This window comes from Adelges cooleyi, unplaced genomic scaffold (genome assembly GCF_023614345.1).
Source record: "Adelges cooleyi isolate 19-005CV unplaced genomic scaffold, UGA_ACOO_1.1 ACOO_flye_CR_arks_rails_tigmint_CR_PRNA_574, whole genome shotgun sequence".
NCBI classification, from domain to species: Eukaryota; Metazoa; Arthropoda; class Insecta; order Hemiptera; family Adelgidae; genus Adelges; species Adelges cooleyi.
This window is the reverse complement of record NW_026096268.1, coordinates 466,219-486,283: the sequence shown is the minus strand read 5'-3', so window position 1 is coordinate 486,283 and position 20,065 is coordinate 466,219. Positions and strand designations below refer to the sequence as shown.

General features: G+C 30.5%; 1 protein-coding gene across 1 annotated transcript in view; it reads right to left on the bottom strand.

The window, feature by feature from the left end:
- LOC126843827 (ecdysone-induced protein 74EF-like) overlaps nt 1-1,097 on the bottom strand; it is a 96,175-nt gene extending 95,078 nt beyond the window's left edge. Inside the window, exon 1 of the mRNA XM_050581637.1 lies at nt 721-1,097. The gene's annotated coding sequence lies outside the window, so the exon portion shown is untranslated. The remainder of the gene's footprint in view (nt 1-720) is intronic.
- Nucleotides 1,098-20,065: the final 18,968 nt, after the last annotated feature.

Genomic DNA, 20,065 nt, shown 5'->3' with positions numbered 1-20,065 from the left:
AACGTTATACCCTAAAAACTCACATCGAAGTTAATGCTACGCAATAACAATTATAGTATTTCGTTTTAAAAAAAATATATACATATATATATATATTTGTATATGTTAGCTCAGATGCGGAGCTGAGAAGCTATTCAATTTTGAAAAAAACCTGACAGGTGAGAACCGTCATTTTATTTTGAGCGACTACCAGCGCACAACCTTTACCTATCCCAACGTACCGGCCGTTGTCAGATGGCGCCAAAGTTGCAAGTTGAGCCAACGCGTTTGGTGTGACGGATGCAAAAAGCAACGAAACTCCCGTCTGTTGTTTTAGTTAATGTACAACCAGCTATACATATAAATCACAAGCTGTCTAATTTTGTTTGTTGTTGAAGTAAAATGCTAAAATTTTAGAAACACAATAGAGAAAACTGACTGTACGGTCGCAAAATAGGACATTTATTACTACACCGATAACAACGACGACGACGACGACAGTGCAAGGAATGGAATTCTACAAAAATTGATTGAATAAAAAGTACACTTAAGGTTTGTTGGTTTTTAGTTGAGAATTTTTACGAAAACCGTCTTCGTCGAACTCTTAGGTAAATCCGAAAAATATGTCGCGGGTCAAGTGACAAATTCGATTCGTTTCCATTCCACCGGCCAAAACGGTCAAACGTGTTGTCTATACTGTAGTATTATTATATAGTACGTTTTATCAATGAATCGACTCACCGGTAACAGTATAAATCCGTGCCGAAAGTGACGGCGGAAAGACGTTATCCAACAACAGTGCGGTTAGGGGTGTAGCTGTTCTTGGAAGCGGTTCTGCGGAGATTGGCGAAAAGATCAAAGCGAATTCGAAAAGGCACAAAAACCCGAGAACACACCGTGTACGCGTGGAGACGGAAAAGACGAAAATTAGCACCAATCGAGATAAATTGACGAAACAATATAAATCAAGAAAAATTTGAAGAAAAAAAAAATAAATAAGAGTTAACAGTAATAAAATTGATTTACAACACCCGGAACCCGGTTAGGCGGACGGAGTATTATTTTAGCTGAACAAACGACCGGCGGGACGATTGAACGGATTGAACCGCGTGCACACAGAGCGTTCACTGTGATATGGAAACGCGGTCGCACGGTAACTTGTCGGCGGCGGCGGCGGCGGCGGGAAAACGGACGCCGAGTGGGGCCGATGAAGGCCGGCAGCTGCCGAACTTAACCATCACTCGATGAACGCTCGGTTTGGTCTGTTTATTATGATAACAATATTTCCACCGTTTTAATTATTATTGATAATATCGTTTTGTCGTATTAAACACTATCGGTTGATACACACGATTAAATCGTTCTAAAATAGAAAGTTGTATCATTACCGTTATTGTGTTGCAAGTTTGTCAACGACATATTTTGTTTTTGAGTAAACAAATTACTTATTACCGAATAAAACGATAAATTAAACGATGAATTGGACGTATTCGACAAGTTTGTCTGTAACAAAAGTACCGGTTATCGTGATGTACACTCGAAATCGTTGTTACAAGTTGATGGCTAAATAGGTCCCAAATAAGTACAAAAAAAAAATGTTTTGAGATTTTTACTTGAATCTCTTCGTTTCCCTGTTCCTCGGTATATTATTAAATATACTTGTTTATTATCATTTCAAATTAGGTACATGATAATTTATTTGATAAAGTCTAGAAAAGCGACAACAGGCCTTCCCGAAAATTACTTTCGATGATAACTAAATTCCTAAAGGCAAATAAGTATTCTTTGTCTCATGTATATCATAAAAATGTTGGGTGAAATTTTTTCCTACTTAAAAACTTAAGATAACACTAGGCAAATAACATACACAGCATTTTTTACTTATTGTCATAGAAATTAGGACAATATAATTGGTGCATTTTTCATTTTCATCCGACAAAATTCAGATTTCCTAATTTTATTACTATTTTATGTTAACATATATAATATTAATGTATTTTAATTCACAAGTGTTATTAGAACTAATATACATTTTTTTTTTTAGTCAAAAGTATGAAAAATTACATTATACACTTATTAGTCTATTTTGCACAAGTGAACTTCTTATTCTAGCGATTTCAACCAGCGATTAAATTCATTTTTAAATACTTATAATTTATAAAGTTATCACAAATATTTACATAACAATTTATTGGTCGACTAAATTATGAAATGTTCTCTTTAATTAGAGTTATCCGGATGAATAATTAATGTAATTAAAAAAAAATATATTCATATATATTCTTTAGTTATAATAAAAACGACGTATAGCAAAAAACCAAGAGAATACCATTGAGCCATTTGCCTAGAATGGTCGGATAGTTTTTGAACTCAATATACGACAAATTTGACTAAAGGTAGGTCGAATAAAACGCTGTAATATTTACTAAAATCTGTAGTCAACATTTTTTTTATTGAGAATTAACAAACAGAAACTATGATCACAAACGCAGTAATAATTTTTGTAAAATGCCATATTGTTTTACCTGTTGGTATTGACATATTTTTGCGTGTTTGATTGTTTACATTTAATATTTTTTTTCATGTATACAGCGTGATCAATTTAACGTAAGATACGTTGGTTCTTTTTTAAACGTTTTTTGGTTTTGTTTGCTCTAATATACAAAAAAAAAACATGTAACTATTGAAAATTGTTACTAGATCGTTCTCAGTACTTGACGAGTCGACCCCAAACCAACTGTATTGTTTTTTTTTATTAAATTTTATAGTTGACTATTATGGTGTGTGTGTGTGTGGGGGGGGGGGCGACTTTCTGATATTTGCGATAAGATCACCAACGGCGTTGTCAGACGTGAAAATCTAGTTGGCAAAAAAGAAAAAAAAACACCACAAAAATTGCAATTATTTTTTTTTTGCTCAGTTAAATTTTACACATCGAAAAAAAAGCGACAACAATAACAAATAGGATACGCGCGCGTTGACATTGACTCTGACTGCGAAAACATAAGATATTTAGGTACGTTGTCGTGCATTATTAGCGATAGTGCGCGCATGCACATCAATGAAACCGTGATAATTAACGACGATAATCTTACTTATTGTATATTAGATAGTATAATAATAATAATAATAACGACGATTAATTAACGTAATCGTTATCGCCGCCGTGCGATAATGGGCATATCGCGGGCAATTGTAGTTTTTTATTATTATTATTATTATTTTTTTAATCTTCCTACGATACGGCGGCCGGCGAGCCCTTGACATTGTTGTGCCTGAATTGCCTAATCGAAACGCCGGCCAAACCGACAGTTTTTTTAATATCTTACTATCGCAAAACATTGTCGCAGTGCACTAGTCGACGATTTGCACTAGAGAGGCTAATACGTTGTTATTATTTTGATAAAAAAAAAAAAGAAGGAATTTTTTACAGTTAGCCGTTAGGTTTGTACAAGCGATACATAATAGCAACGTACAAGAAAGCGTTTTTCTACCGACCGCCGTGTCGAGCATTTGGCCAAAAAATGATGACATAGTACTTTTATCTTTCTGCTCAAACTGACATGATTGTCGTTTGCCACATTAAACGACGTTCAACGACCATACATAAGTTATTTATAATTGTACTTATGTTTTAACACAGTCTCCTTAAAATACACTGTGTCACTTGCACCTGTACAACTAGTTCACGTAAATGACCCTGTGCCGCGTAACATCCGTTTTATCAAACATTGACAACGTGAGCTTATGGCATCACTTCGACCAAAGTTTGACCCACGTTCGTTTATTATGACTTAATCAAATCGCCCACACACGACATCTGTAGAGAGCGTCGAGAAATATGATGTTGAACGAGGTCTCAAGTTTAAATACTTTTATGAAAATTAAAAATATATTAACAACCACTTAAATAATTATAAACCATCAGACGGACAACGCGTTGAGTTCATAAAAATGTTTTGTTTACAAATTTTTAAATGATAAAATCGTTATATTTTGTTGTAATCAAAGATATAAAGTTCAACTTTGACTAAATACCTGTACAGAAATATAAAGTAGAAGCACTTACCAAGTAGTCAATTTGAAAACAAATACGTTCAGTATGTGCATATAATCATTAAATGCAGTTGGGTTCAATGAAAAAACCGCGGAGTAAATGCAGTTATGGGTTTTTTATTTTTTTCAAAATCTCATGGCAGTAAACTTTAAAACAATAAACATCAACATTTCTGGTAAAATTATATTATTTTAGAAATAAAAGAAATTCCCAAAAAGTTTAACCATTCAATTATTTTTTACACTAACGATACAAAATAAACCTATTTAGGTGTGATTATAAGAATTATTAAATAGATTTCTACTTTTATATAAAAGTACAATAGAAAATCAAGAAAATATCTATAACCTTTTTACCAGAAATAGTGAATAATTTTTCCTTATCTTGTTTTTTATATACATTTTTGAATCAATTAAGAACCGGAAATGACTGTGGCGGGACGAGGGTAGAAATGTAACTAACGTCACGTTAGTAACGTGTACGCAAAACATGAGGTGAACAGAAAAAAATATTGGAGAAAACGGCTGTAGGTATTCAAAGAAACAAAATGAAAACATTTATTCTTTGCTATAATGTGTAATCACAAAAGCAATTTATAAAAAAAAAAACATTTATGGCAAAAATAAATTAATAACTTCATGTAAAAACAAAATAAATGGGTTTTGTCATAAAATACGTCACATTTTCCAATGGTGTAACATAAAGCTCACCTACCATTCCAAAAGAGGTAAAAGACAAAACACAGTTGTAATAGTAAATATATCAGAATTGAAATTTGATTTAAACACTGAACACGGAATGTACAGATATTGAATGCTATAAGTTTAACGTAGAATAAAATAGAATGATGTTGACAAATATCATGACAATTATTATTTTAAAAATATATTATATTTTTTAATGTGGTATTAATATGAAATGATTCGTCATCATGTACATCTACTACCATTGCGCAGTGTGTGTAATTATGTTGGTATTGTCGGCACAACTAAGATTTAATTGACAATATTATTGGATTGTTATTGGAAAAAAACTCACTCAAGGGTGTACGGAAAAATAGAAAAAAACAATCGGGTTCTGATTTTAGCTTTTTAAAAAAAAATTGCCAACGAACAACTGCAAGTTGGTTGCTAAAATTGTATTTCGAATTATCCGTTGAAATCTATACCTTGAATAATATTACAAACAAAAAACGTCAACAAAAAACTATGTTATTACATTTATTTTTGCGAGTGTTCAAACGTAGTTAAGTACGTTTGAATAGGTTTTTAAATAGTGAAAAGGTAATTTTTCAAGAACAGCTTTTTTCAACGAGGAAAGGTCAATCCGTGTACATAAACAACCGATTGCATATTATTTGTTGGTTTGTATGAAAAAAAAAAAATACTTTACCGGATTTTATTTGTATGTGTTATTCGTTTTTATCTCATTTATGGAAATATCTAAGCATATGCGCAACGCTAAGTTATTACAACTTTGGTTAAGTATCTCACTTATCTTGTTCGTCAAATTTTCCATTTCATAGTTTTAAATAAATACTATAAAAATATAGTCGTATTGACCTATTTCTCGCGTAGAACGCAGCGATTCGAAAACACTTGTCTTCAGTACGCTATACAGTTTGCTCAGGAGTTTTCACAAAATCTCCACTGCAAAGATAAGACCATACCCGGGACGGTCAATTGCATCGATAAAATCGCAAAATGTATTTTAATAGCAGCAGTTTTTTTGTCTTATAAGAATATATTATGTCACCGACTAGAATAATAGTAATATTATTACATGCTGTTTTGCATTCAAATAGTTTTCGGAAAAGGGGCGCGAGCAAAAATATGTAATCGCTGTGATTTGTGACCTACGGCTTTTTATTAAGCGTATTGGCTTATTATTAACACTCATCATAAAATGAAACACTTACAATTGAATGTATCTGGCTCAATACAGAAATCATTAATATTATCACCGTAAATCTTAACCATAATATGAATTCTATATTTTAACTTTTTCCATCGAACCTAAGAAAAAAAGTTCGCTTAGAAAATATAAATAGGTAATTATAATATATTGCTGTTTGGGACTTGGGTTGGGGCCCATGTTCCTATTATCTGTGATTACAATCTTGTTATAGATGAAAACGTACATAAATGCCTGGACACAAAAAAGTTGTTATTTTAACCCAGTAGTTACATATGAATGGTCTGATGATATGTTATTCTACTTGAAGCGAGCAAAAATAAACGTGTTAGAATAAGATATTTTAAAATTTCAATCCAATAAAAGAGATATTATCGTAAATTTGTATTCAGAAAAATTGTCAGTTGAACGCTTTTGGTTTTGATTACTTTAAATTAAAAAAAAAACGCTTCTCTATTCAAAAAATATAATGCAAAATAATTAATCAGTATTTGTTTTAATAAAGTAACGCAACAGTGCAATAACAAATGTATGTATAAATAATTTTATAATAATTTTGGACTCCGGCCAAAAGCGTAGGTAGGTTTTTCTAAGGTTAAAGTACCTTCACTATATCTCATTAACACTGCACTCAATATGTGATTTCGATGATTATAATAATATAACATATAGTATGGTAAGTATTTAGTATTTTAATTTTATTGATATGTATTCATGGGTATACTATCAGGCTTAGATAAGGACTGGGATTTTGTTTGTGCCGAAGTATTTATTTGAGTAGGTATGATCAATTATTCTTAATTGAAGCGAATTACATCCGTTCGTTTACACTAATTGCTTTAAATATCAAAACAATACAATTTAAATATATATTTTCGCCAAGATTTTACAAAGATAACATCACTATTTACAAAAACAAGGTTTTAAATATAGTATAAAAATGTTTTTTTTTATTTTGTAAATTATATAGCTGCTATACTAGTTACTATAAAGTAAAAGTCACAATTACCAAAAAATACTTCTGCAAATAGATGAAACTATAAATTAAACATTGCTCACCGCTTAAACTATACATGATACATCATACCTTATAATATACTTTCACTGTGGTTCATGATGATGTCATGTTTTTGCATGGTATTATTCAGTTAAGATTTTTGTTCAACTTTACCTTTGCCCTAAATTGTATAGAAGTACAAGATATAATATTATAATATAGTATAATAATATATAATAACTAGTACTACTAATATACTATAAATATTAGTATTATAATAATAATAATACGTTTTTGTAAAAGCAATTATACTCATGATGAAAAATGCCTAATTTCGGAGTTACTTGACCAGAGCAATAAAATAACTGTTTCGATTGGTTAACAATTATGCACCCCATTTAACGCTACTCATTTATTTATTATCTTAACCAAGAAGAAGAATTTATTGACGATATTTAATATCATATTTTGACATTATTACTTTGATTATGCACAATAAAACGCAGGCCAGTAATCGCAATAGATAATAATACTTGGTAAAAAAATGAAATTTGAAGAACTAGGTACCACCTATCGTGATCAGCAGTCAAAAGATATAATATTCGCAATCGAGTACTTAAAAGTAGTTATCTACAATCTGACGCGTGCGACTCTGATTGTATTGTTGATTTTTTTTTTTAGCTGGAAATTGTATGCGCACGCACGTAAACTTGACCTCTTCTGCGACTCAAGTAAAATGCAAGGTGAAATTTGAACGAGGTTAAAACTGATAAATTATTACAAATATACCTATGTATAGTATAGATGGATAGATATATTTTATATAATATATGTACACGAGTACGACAGATACACTACAGTCGAACGCAATGTTATAAGCGTATCAATGCCGTTCAAGTGTAATTGTTTAGCAATAAAAAAAATATGAATGTACACATAATTATGCTTACATAATTATATGAAACAAAGAGATTTGAATAATGTAATTAAATTTTTTATTGTAGTTTATCATTTAGCCAAAGAGCCTAACATCGGTTTTCGACACAAAACGTTAGTACACATTTGAATGTAAATTAAAACAACATCCACCCTATTCCTTTCAAAAAACCTAAAATATGAATATATTTTTCAAATTCAAATTACGCTATTAACTAAAAAAAAAAAATTTGTCTTATTAGTTCTAAATTTGTATAGAATATTCTTTAGACACAACATTATCAATAAACGTTGACAAACCAAAAAACAAGTACTACTTATAAAATAACACCTATAACCGACCGTTCTCCTCAGTTTGGGTAAACATTTAAGTGTAATCATTTTAATATTGTTTAATCAAATCCATAGTTTTAAAGTTCAGCTCGTGAGAAAGACCATTATAATAATATTAGCAGTTTACTACTTAGCCAAATTATTTTTACTAACAGTTCTTTAAACACAGTGTCGAGCAGGGTAGTCGTAAACGCCAGGAGAAAATATAAATTTTTATAAAATAAAACTAACACGGTTTCCGTTTTACTGTACATGTATTATGTAAAGCGTTCCAATTAAATTTAATATTTCATATAAAAAACGCATTTACATTTATCATTTTTTCCACGATAAATTCATGTGAGCGCAAACTTGGTAGTTTTGGAACCCATGACTTGTTGTCATATTGTTATTGCTTAGGTAACTGTATTATAGTGATATCATTGAAATACTTAACTTAACATTTCCATAAGTATTCATTGCATTTTTCTTACCCAAAGCAATGTAAATTAGGAAGGGGGTTGGTACTGACGTTCATCCTTGCTTCCTCACTATTTGCACTGCAAAACAATAAACGTTTATTTATTACACATACAGTCAAATACACTTGTAGCGGGAAGGTTTAATGGTTCCTTATTTATTTTGTACCTTGTACATTATTTAGTGGCCCGACATTGGTCCATTACATTTTAATGAACCATTAAATTGATTAATTTTTGTGCAACCAGATATTAATATATTGTATCAAATAACACACACGTTATTTGATACATTAAATGATACACATGGTAACCATATTTAATCTCATGTAATATATTTTATGTTAAGTTTCAACGCTAAAGGCGCACCAGCGCACAGGGCTCAGAAAAAATAAGGGCCAAAGCGGTTTACTTGGGCCTAGGGGAAAATGCAGATCTAATTTTCTGTGAAATAAACCCAAAACATACCGCAGTCATAACTTATATTTTATTAAATTAATGTATTCAAATATATGTTCAATACATGGGCCTATAAATGGTATAGAAATATTATGACAACTATTAGGGCCTAACATTTTTTTAATTCTATCTTAAACAATAATAAACTACTAATTCATACATTTCAAACAACTTAAATCGGGCGTCCGAATGTCGCTTCCGTGAGGCCGTCTTAGGTTTAAGACAGTTTGGGGCCCTTCAAGAAAACCAAAAAAAAAAAATAAAGGTTTAAATTGTATTATTTAGGACTCCCATCAAGCCGAGGGGCTGGGATGGGCTAGTATAACACTACATTGGTAAAAATTTAAACGGGGAAGATACTTATCACATAAAAACGCGACGGCTAGCTTCTTAGGCTTCGCTACTATAATACTAAATAGGTCTTCACAAAATGGTCGTCACTTTTTTTTATTCACACCCAGAGTGACCCTTCTGCTTTTATCTAGGTATTCTGTGGAAAAGATGGCACTGTGCTTCCGTTAATCATCCCATCGTTTATAATTTTTTTTTTTTTATATATATTGAACATATTATTGTTTCAACGATCCTTTTACAATTTTTAAAACGTTTAATGTTCCTTTGTAAAAAAAACATTATATTTCATATCGTTATTGCCAGACCATATGATGATGATGATGATGATGAATATATATTATATTCATATAGATGTATTCCTATCGATTCTACGCGGCGGTCGCCAATTATTTTGTATTAAAAATATGCGCTAAAAACGAATGTGGACCAGTTTAACTCGACACATACTATAGTCTATACAACGTTATCGGTGCCTATATTTATACCCTTGTGCATTAAGATTGTGCGTCGGTACTCAGCCGGCGGAGGCGTGCCAAAAAACTGTTTGTATTATAATTAGCACCGTGTGAGCTATACTGCTGTCCTCCTCGACCGTTTCAAGTTCAAAGAGACAACAGTTATACATAATAATAATAATTATTGTTGCCTATTGACCTGTGCGAAAATATTAAATTTTTTCAATTTTATTTTCGACGTAGGCCGTAGGTGACGTAATACGCACCATTCACCATATATTATAACGGCGTGTGTCTTTTAAAGACTCAGCATGATGACCACAGACCACATTCATATAAGCTGTACGCAATTTGAAATGATTTTTGAAAATTTTATTAGTCAAAAGATGAAGAAATGGAGCTTTAACGAGTAGTAAATAAGGAAAAATTAGCTCCATAGTTTTTAAAAGACATAGTTGCTACCATTTTTGTGTTCACATCAAATTAATTTTAATTAAATTGTATTCAAAAATTAAAAGTGATACATAATTTGTTGATTCATCATTATATTATAATTATATATTATTATAAAACAACACGTGGTTGGGTTAAGATAAAAATATAGTAATAATAAATGAAATCTTTTTTTTATTTTTTATTTATTGCTTTTGTAAGTATACATTATAGCACAAAAATAAAATCTTAAAAGGGTATGTTACATGAACAACTGTTATCAAAGATGTAATTATACGAGAATAAAAAATGTTTTCAAACCCGAAACTGTGTATTTATGAAATTTGAACAAAATTAAAAGGTTGAAAAAACTACCCTTACATAAAAAATTAAATTTCAACGATGACATAAGCTATAGGTTTATCTGTTGTAAGCAGTTAGTTCGTGCCGTTGGCAGTTTTAATAGTTATACAAAAAATATTAGTAGGTAAATCTAAGATTATAATTTCAAACGTTTCAACCAATTTTTAAAAATATGATATTTTGTATCTCTGAATTTATAGTTAAAGCAATATTGTAGTACCCAACATAATATCGTTGTATAGTAGACTACTATAAATTGTGTTAAACATTTTGCAACATACAATGCTACTCAAACGAGTTACGTTTGAGTAGTATTGGGTTAGGTTAGTTTTGCAGTAAAAATAACATAAGGACGTATCCAAAACTGTTTATTTAGAAAATGTAAAACAATGTTGTTTGTTTTACTTTTGAAAATTGTATTTTAGCTTCGATGCAAAGCGAGAAGGTATTGGTTTTACTCTGATGTGGGCTTTTTTTTTATCTGTATACACTGTAACTTTTTTTTTTTTTTTTTAACTAAAAACCCGGTGTACCAGATGTGAGAAACGTACAGACACTAAAAACTATCAGTTGGTGACGTCTATCCGTATTAGATTAGGTTAGGGCCCAATGATCGGTATCATAATATTGTGTTTATTACATGATATCACAGGCGACTAAATCGTGTAACTGATTGTAGTAGACACTCGATTTATTGGGAAAAAAACCTATCCGTGTACTTATTAAGACACTTAATGATTCTGATACGACAAAACAACTGTCGTTATCTCGTTTTTTTATAGACTGCGTTATATAACCTTACCGAAGGTCAACTATGAGTATATAAGGTCCAACTACCTGCAAATTATGAAGAGGACTGTTGTTTTTTTGCATTCAGATTAAGTGTTGGTTTTTATGCAGTATACCGCCTCAAAATGTATTTTTTATTACACAATTTTTTCAAAGGAAAACTTATGTTTTGCATATTGTTATACTGTTATTCATTTAAAGAGATTCACGCTTGATTGTTTAAATTGTCTAATATTAGATAATCTGCTTCGTGCTAATTTTAATTTTTTAGTTTATCAACTTGTAGCTCTAATTTTGTATAAAATATTTCATTATTTTATTACTATGCACAGATTAAGATAAATTTTAATAATAATTAAGTCATAAATGATAATACTTTATTTATGACTAGATCAAATCTCGTGAACATTTAACATCATGATACTGCTCCTATGATATTATTAAAAAAACACAATTTTTAAAATCTCCATAAAAGGTTATTGTTAAATAACAGGCAACAGCCGACCGCTAGTGGCTATACACGTTAGTAATATTTAACTAATAACTAATATATGTAGGTAAAATTGATTGTTTTCTCCATCACAGTACCAGTATACGATTTATTTTAATTTAAATGTAAGAAAATCGATTTTTCTTTAGCAAATAACAAGAAATTAATATACAGGATGAGGCAGTAAAACGGCGATTTTCTAATGTATTTAAATGGTAAAACCCGTTTCACTATCCCACCCTTACATTTTAAGGATCTATGGAAAGGTTTTTTTAGTTGCATTTTATTTTGTACATTGTCAATCTAGTAAAATAGAAGTATAATATAGCTTTGAAATAATATAATCTGTGAAGTATAAATAGTTTGTGTGAGATTGCTTTAATGGAAGTATATAATACATAAATATTAATTTTATTGAGAATAAGCGATTATAATTTATATTATGGAGTACAAACGATTGAAACGATTGTATATGTGTTATTTGGTCCACTAAGTTTTTGCAAAAAAAAAAAAACCAGTACAGTGGGGTCGGTGCATAGTGGGGACGGAGCATAGTTGGGTCGGGGCATATTGGGGACGGGGAGGTCACAGGTTTACAGGAATTTTTAAATCTGAAAGTGATAAAATCACTTTCGAAAAAACGCTTCGATGCAAATCGGTAGTTAGTATTTTCAAGCCAGTACAGTCCAAACCAAGCACAGTATAAACCAGCAAAGTTCGAAAGTTTTAAATGAAGGTTCTGTATTTACAAATGAGCATCAAAGCGTTAATTTGAAAGCGATTTTATTCAATTTTGTCACTTTTATTTATAATAATTCTTGTAGGCCTGTGACCTCTCCGTTTCCTCATTGCTTGGATTACATTATGCCAATACTCTACTGTACTAGTCCTCTCGGATAAAATCACTTTCAAATTAACGCTTTGATGGAATGGTCGACGATTCATGTTTCAATCGTTTGTACTCCATAGTTTAAATTATAATCGCTTATTCTCAATAAAATTAATATTTATGTATTATATACTTCCATTAAAGCAATCTCACACAAACTATTTATACTTCACAGATAATATTATTACAAAGCTATATTATAGTCGAATAAACTCTGTTTATAAGCAATACGGCAGTGCACTATAACAATTAACATGTACAGTTCTTTCAAAATATTCTATATTTTATCAATTGTATAATAACGGTGACAAAATTGTGATATAAACAGCAGGAAATCTAAAACAAAATTGCCAACTTGATGGAAATCGCCATCGTTTGAAAATTATTGTTTTGATATTTTCACACAAACTTAACTGAATAATCTATCATATATATTCTATTTTAAATTCGATGCACGCCAAAAAGTATTACCGTTCCGATGGGGTGAGTGTATTATAATATATATTTAGTTGCATATTTTATATATATTCTCTCTCAATTTCTTCAATGATCTCAATTTCTCACCATTTGTTTTTGTTTTTGCCCCCCTCTTAATTTAGATGTTTTGATAGCAACTTTAGAAACTTAAATGGTAACGCGTTCATTTCATTAAATTTTAAATTGAGAATAATATCCCAAAAAAGTTGACTGATCAATAACCTGTTTTGGATAAATATTTTTGAAGTTATTGAAGTTTCAGTTCAGGGCAAGAGGAATGGCGGAGTGTAGTATTATTTTTATCTGCGCGCTTTCCCAGCCGCACTTTCCCTCCCATCCTAACTTTAAACTCTTGTGACTTAAAAAAGAGTTATACAACACTGGTTATGGACCAGTCGAAATTTGTAGTACATTATTCTTAATTTAAAAAGTTAATGAAATGTATGCGTTACCATTTAAGTTTGAAAAGTTGCTATCAAAACATCTAAGTTGGGAGGGGGGTAAAAACAAATAAAATGGTGAGAAATTAAGATCACATTGTATAAAAACATTATGGAAAAAAAAATTCAATTGTTAATAAAACCCAGTGAGATATTGAGTAGTTCACGATAAGTTGACCACCCTGTATATACATCAGTCTAGATTGCACTGTTTTAACAGGTATATTTTGGCTGCGTATCAAATATCTACGCCTGTCAGTCTGGTCGAATGCAAATTGCAATATTGGTCGATCATCGTCGACGATCAAATACTATGTCAAATGTCAATCATTGTTATTATTATTATTTATGTATATATCATATTTTACATTATTTAAGCCTCGTTGCGCTTATCGTTTAAATTGAAAACTTATTACTTAAACTGACTGGACGTGACCTACCCTTAATGTACATTTGGCATATTCGTCGAATGGATCAACACTGTTGATTTCTGTGTAAAACTAAAACTCTAAAAAAACGTAACTAGCCCCATAAATTGCTATATTATAACAATGCCGGACTACGTTAAAATAATTAATTCCGTGACCGTTTGAAGTTTGAACGATACGAACAAAATACAATAATAATAATATAATTGTTACTATACTTTGAAGTGTATATGTGTTAACAGTCCATCAGCTGCTTCGCATTATTGGTTAGTGTGTCAAGTTTAATGTTGGCCGTGCTCAGTTACTTAATACTATACACACACACAGCGCGTGTACTGATGTAGTAAGTACAAATACTAACAATAATAATAATAGTAGTACTAGGAATGTATATTTTAACAACGAAATTAAGCCGGTGGGTATGTGTACGCACTTGAGAGTTGAGTGTATCAGTAATTGAGAACGCTTATTCGGTTATTTTGGAATACATGAATTGATTGTCATATTATAGGTACCTACTATTCGCACTGCAAAACATTGCGTTCGTGTCAATAACACACTTAACATGTTGTATCAAAGAAGTTTGAACGTCCTAGCCCATTCGATGAGTTTAAAGCGGCAACCATATTCTTTTATCGCGTGTACTATTTAATGTCGAATAACAACGCTGAAGGCGTACCTGAGCGGTCCATTTAAGCCTAGGGTAAAAGTGCAGACCCAATTGGTTATGACTTATGACCTACATCAAAAAATACCTCTGGCATAACTCATATATTATTCAATTAATGTATTGAAATATATTTTCAATACATATGGGCCTATAGTTTAGTGTAAATGTTTTAGAAATATGATGACAATACGAGCCTAGGATTGGCTTAGTTCGGTCCTAAACATTACTCAACCACCGATTAGTACAACGTGTTAAACTTGCAGGTGTGAGGTAAATATTGACATAATAAAACATTTAAAGCGTATAGGAAACGGGATAGTAACAAAATAAATATTGTAGTGATGAGAACCATAAGTGTACACTGTAACAATTTTTTCAAACCAAGTTTATGATCATAATATAATATATATGTCAATGAACATTTTTTTCTATCCGTGTTTTTTTGATAATTTTTAGTCTATTTTAGTTCTCGTCACTTAAGTTTTTTTTACAGCCCTTAAATACTTATTGTTAATTACAATTGGTTTGGAACTATGTTTATGCTGAAGACTGATTGACGAGCATGCGTAAATGCTTAATTAAAGACAGCCATAAGAAAAATACAATATACTTAATATTTATTAAAAACTATTGCCAACACCGGTAATAGTTATAACTTATAATAAATCGAACAATTCTGTAATTAAATTGATTATCTAGAAATAAATTATGATTAGATCAAATTAGGTTTTAATTTTAAGGACACAGTGTCAGAAGGTCGCGTTATTAATTATAATTATGCTGTAGTGTAACACTAGCGGTATGAATTTCTCAAAGATAAAGATGTCGATGAATCACTTCAATTGTTTAAGAATAATGATTATATAGATCAATCTCAAAAATCACACTCACACACACATTATTGTAATACTAATAACGTACGTTTTTTTTTTACAAATATATATTATGGCGCTTTATAATAAAGAAGCCCGTTAGGTTATTTGTTTAAAATTGAATTTGCTAAACTAATCGCACAAGCATGAGTGATAACCGTTGCCAGTCTAGACTACAGAAGAATCCGAGTGAAAAAAAAAATTAAAAAACCGAGCAACACACAAACACTTCAAAGAATAAAAATAACAACAAATTGTCGTTGTTGTCCACAATGTAAAAAAAAAAGCCATTCAGAGTGCAAACAAATAACAAAAAACCTATTGTCAACCGTCATTATATTATATATGCACTCGTTATAGCACAAATTGTTCTAAAATAATAATTGCAAAATATATTACCCGTTGGCGAGGAAAACCGCCACATATATCATAAAATATATATTATGTGCCTACACAACACAATATTAGTAAATTAAATTTTTGTTTAAACGATGTAAACAAACACAGATTTTAAAATAAATATTGGTTTGTAATCAATGTTCAAATAAGCAGAAAAACATTCTGTTTACTGTCAAAGGTACTTCATAAGAGCGTTACATTGAAAAGTTTAGATTATTAAAAAAAAATTAATTGAACTTTCATTAAAATATTTCAATTCGCATAATGGAAATGACAACGAATAAATATTGTATAACTGAGTTCAATCTTCAAATTATAAAATCACTTGTTTTTTTTTTATTTCGTGCTACGCTGTACATTATTATTTAATTAAAATGATTATTTTCTGGAAGACGTTTCCTCTGAAACTGTAAATAATATTAAGAAAAATGAACACATTTGCAGTGATCTGAGAAGACGATTCGCTGAAGTGTATTTCTAATGGATCGGTACGTGAAGTATAGTTGCTAAGAGTTAAGTTAAAGTTGTACAATGCATACAATATTATGGAAAACGACTATATTATGAAGCAAACGAGAAAAATATTTGTGTTATGTTTTCTGTCAACAGCAGACGTGCAAATAAAAAGCATTTCTCTATCGTCGAAAAATAAGTAATCTGAAACTAATATTTAATTAAAAACTATCAGTTAAATAAGTTTAACAAAATTGTCTGGCTAATAAAAAAAAAATTGCAGGTACAACATTTAACGCATGGTCGCAAACACAATCATAAAACATAGGAATAAGTAAAATGAGTTGTTATTAATTATTTGTTTTGTTTTCAATTATTAGACTTATTATTGGTAATATGTAAATACTAACGTCATACCGATTAGTTAATTTCAATGGAAGTAAACACAAAAACCAAAACAAATTAATATCCAAATTCTATTTTATTACATTTTTTTCGACTTTTACCTTCATTAGGTTTATATACAGATTTGTATTATTATTATTGTTTATATAATAATATATACGCACGGCGTGGTGTTATACAATGATTTATAGGAGATTTTTAAACCCGACCTTGATACGATTGAATCGACGGTGTACTATCAAATAGTATAAAAAATTGTATTATTTTTAAATATAAATATGTGTGTGTGTGTGTGTTTATACAGTGTATCGAAGTTTGCACATTTTGTGTGTTACATGAAAATATAAGTAATCAATACTTTAATTATACACTCTGTATACAGCTGCAGCGGAGTGCAATTATTTTGTTTAGAAAATATAATTACTATTACAATAGTCCGGGCGAGATTTTTAAAAACAATTTGTCCGATATCTCATGTAAGTGTAAACACGAAATTATCATATGTCAATAAAACGTTGCGCAAGACAATAATATTAAATAATAATAATTAGTATCCAACCATCGTTTCCATAGAAGTGCCGAGTATTTCTTAAAAATTGTAAAACCCATACAAATCGAATGACTCGTCCTTCCACTCATTCTTTCCTTTGAACACGGCTAAAACTACTCGGCTTACAATTTCAAAAGATGTGCATTGAAATTGTATTGTTTTTTTTTATTTACACATATTAACGTCAATACCTGATCATCTAACCGATGATGGTATGTAACTAACCTAGGCTTTTTTCTAAGAAACAGCAAATGATTATTTAATACTAACTAGGTACTATAATTATTAAATAAAAAAAAAAAAAATTTTAAATTGGTAATTTTTATACGAGAAATTTTGGAACGAACAGCTGTAATGAGAAATTCACTTTAAAAAAGTTTTTTTAATACATGTCAAGTTGTTAAAAAAATTTAACTTTGACCAACTTTGTAATTTTTACAGTCTATAAATAAACTCAAATAAAAAATGTACTTTGTTTTTATTATTTTTTTCATTAATATTGTTTTGAAACAACAAACGCGTAAATAAAACATTTTATTTAAAGTTCAATTACTTAAACTCTTATTGAATTAATCAGTTACATTATCATTATTGGAATCTTCGGATTTAAATCCAGATTTGAATTTTTTTTTCTATCTGAACCGGAAATAATTTTTTATTAAATATTTCATATTTACTATGCGGTGACGATATTCTGCGACCATATGGCTGCGTTAGGCTTTTACGGGTTAGTTAAACAATACAATTATTGTTTTCACTTTTCAATAAACACGGTAGGCATGTACACGTTTCGTAACAGTAGTTTTATTGTTTAACTTGCGTTTAAAAGGAAACATTCAATCCGGGGATTCGAATAACTGGATGTCCGAATACAACAGAATTTCAGACTCGATCCCCATCCCTAATATTCGTTATCAACATGGGACATTCCACACCTGCTGTGTAGTCCATGATCGTATCGTGTGTTATTGATTAAAAAAAAAAAAATGAAAAACATTTTCACACGCGATGAAATTTGTTTCGAATTTATCGGTCTGGTATTGTTTTTTAGGTCACGACATTGTTGTTTGAATTTATTTGTTTTATTATATTTTTTTTTCCGCTCAAATCAACACGTACTTGCTAATGCGTTCGTGATGATCCGTATCTCGGTCAAAACCAAATCGACACCCATCACGTGGATATTATGTGTATGTTCTTCCCACGCGTGTGTGATAATAATTATTTTGTTCACCGTTATCGTTTATACAATAATATTGTATTACAAACGCTTACGGAAGACAACAGCTGTGGATCCACGTTCTACACGGTGGCGTTTACAAAACCGTTGTTATCCATCAAAGTCGTTAAAATTCGATACGCTTAATATATAGGTGCTGCTGCATTGTCTTAGTGCAGCGTTACATATTTTGGTTTAAAGCTGTATCGAATTGGAACTAGGTGAATGAATTGTTGTCGTGTGATAATAATTGTAACCAATGATAAATAATTGGCGTACCTATTGTAACGTAATACATACAGAACGGGTGGGGTTTGTCCACAGAATAGATAAAAGCACAAGGGTCACTTAAATGTGCACAAAAACGATACGGCCATTTCGTAAGGACCTATTTAATATTATGTGTTATACCTATACACAACTAAAATTAATAATGTATGGATATAACATTATAGTGGCGAAGCTTTAAGAACCTTAGTTTTAGATCATTCAACCTTTAATTTAAGGCTGGTGGGATACCGTAATGGAACTATGGGAGGGGATGATAAATCAATAACAACATTGATGAGATGATCTCTCTGGTTTTATACATATTTTAATCGATCAAATGGTGTTAATGTTTAAATTCTTCAGAACATTTTAGGCGGCCTAATAGTGTTTACCAGAAATGTAGAATTGATCAGATAACTATTTAATTGACATAATTTATAACAACACTAAAATATTTACAAGAACCGGATGCATCCCATCAAAGCCTTCGGCTGTTGACCTGACACTCGACTCACTGAAGATGATACAAAAAATTACACATACACGATTATGTAGTTGCCTATACAAAACCCCTTTCCAGAGTCTTTTATATATATTTTTTAATAACGTTCATGGTAATGTAAAAAAAAAAAAATGAAATCAACGAATTAAATTATACTAAACACAGGTTAACCCTTTTCCGGTATGATATTTTTTGTTTTTATTATACAAAAAAAACTAAACCGTATAAAATACAAACATGACAATTATTTGAGCATTAAAAAACATAATTAAGTTGTTGCGCGGTTTATAAAACAGTAATAAGATGTTATATTATTTCAACGACCCTAGGGTATAAAAAGTTTAAGGCTCTAGTACTTAAGGGGAGTTTTTGTTTTTTTAGTTCGGCAGTGTTAACAACTTTTTTACGGCCTCGGCATCATGTTGTATTATTGACAGAACCTTAGTGCTACAGTGCCTTTTTAGTAGGACCCTTT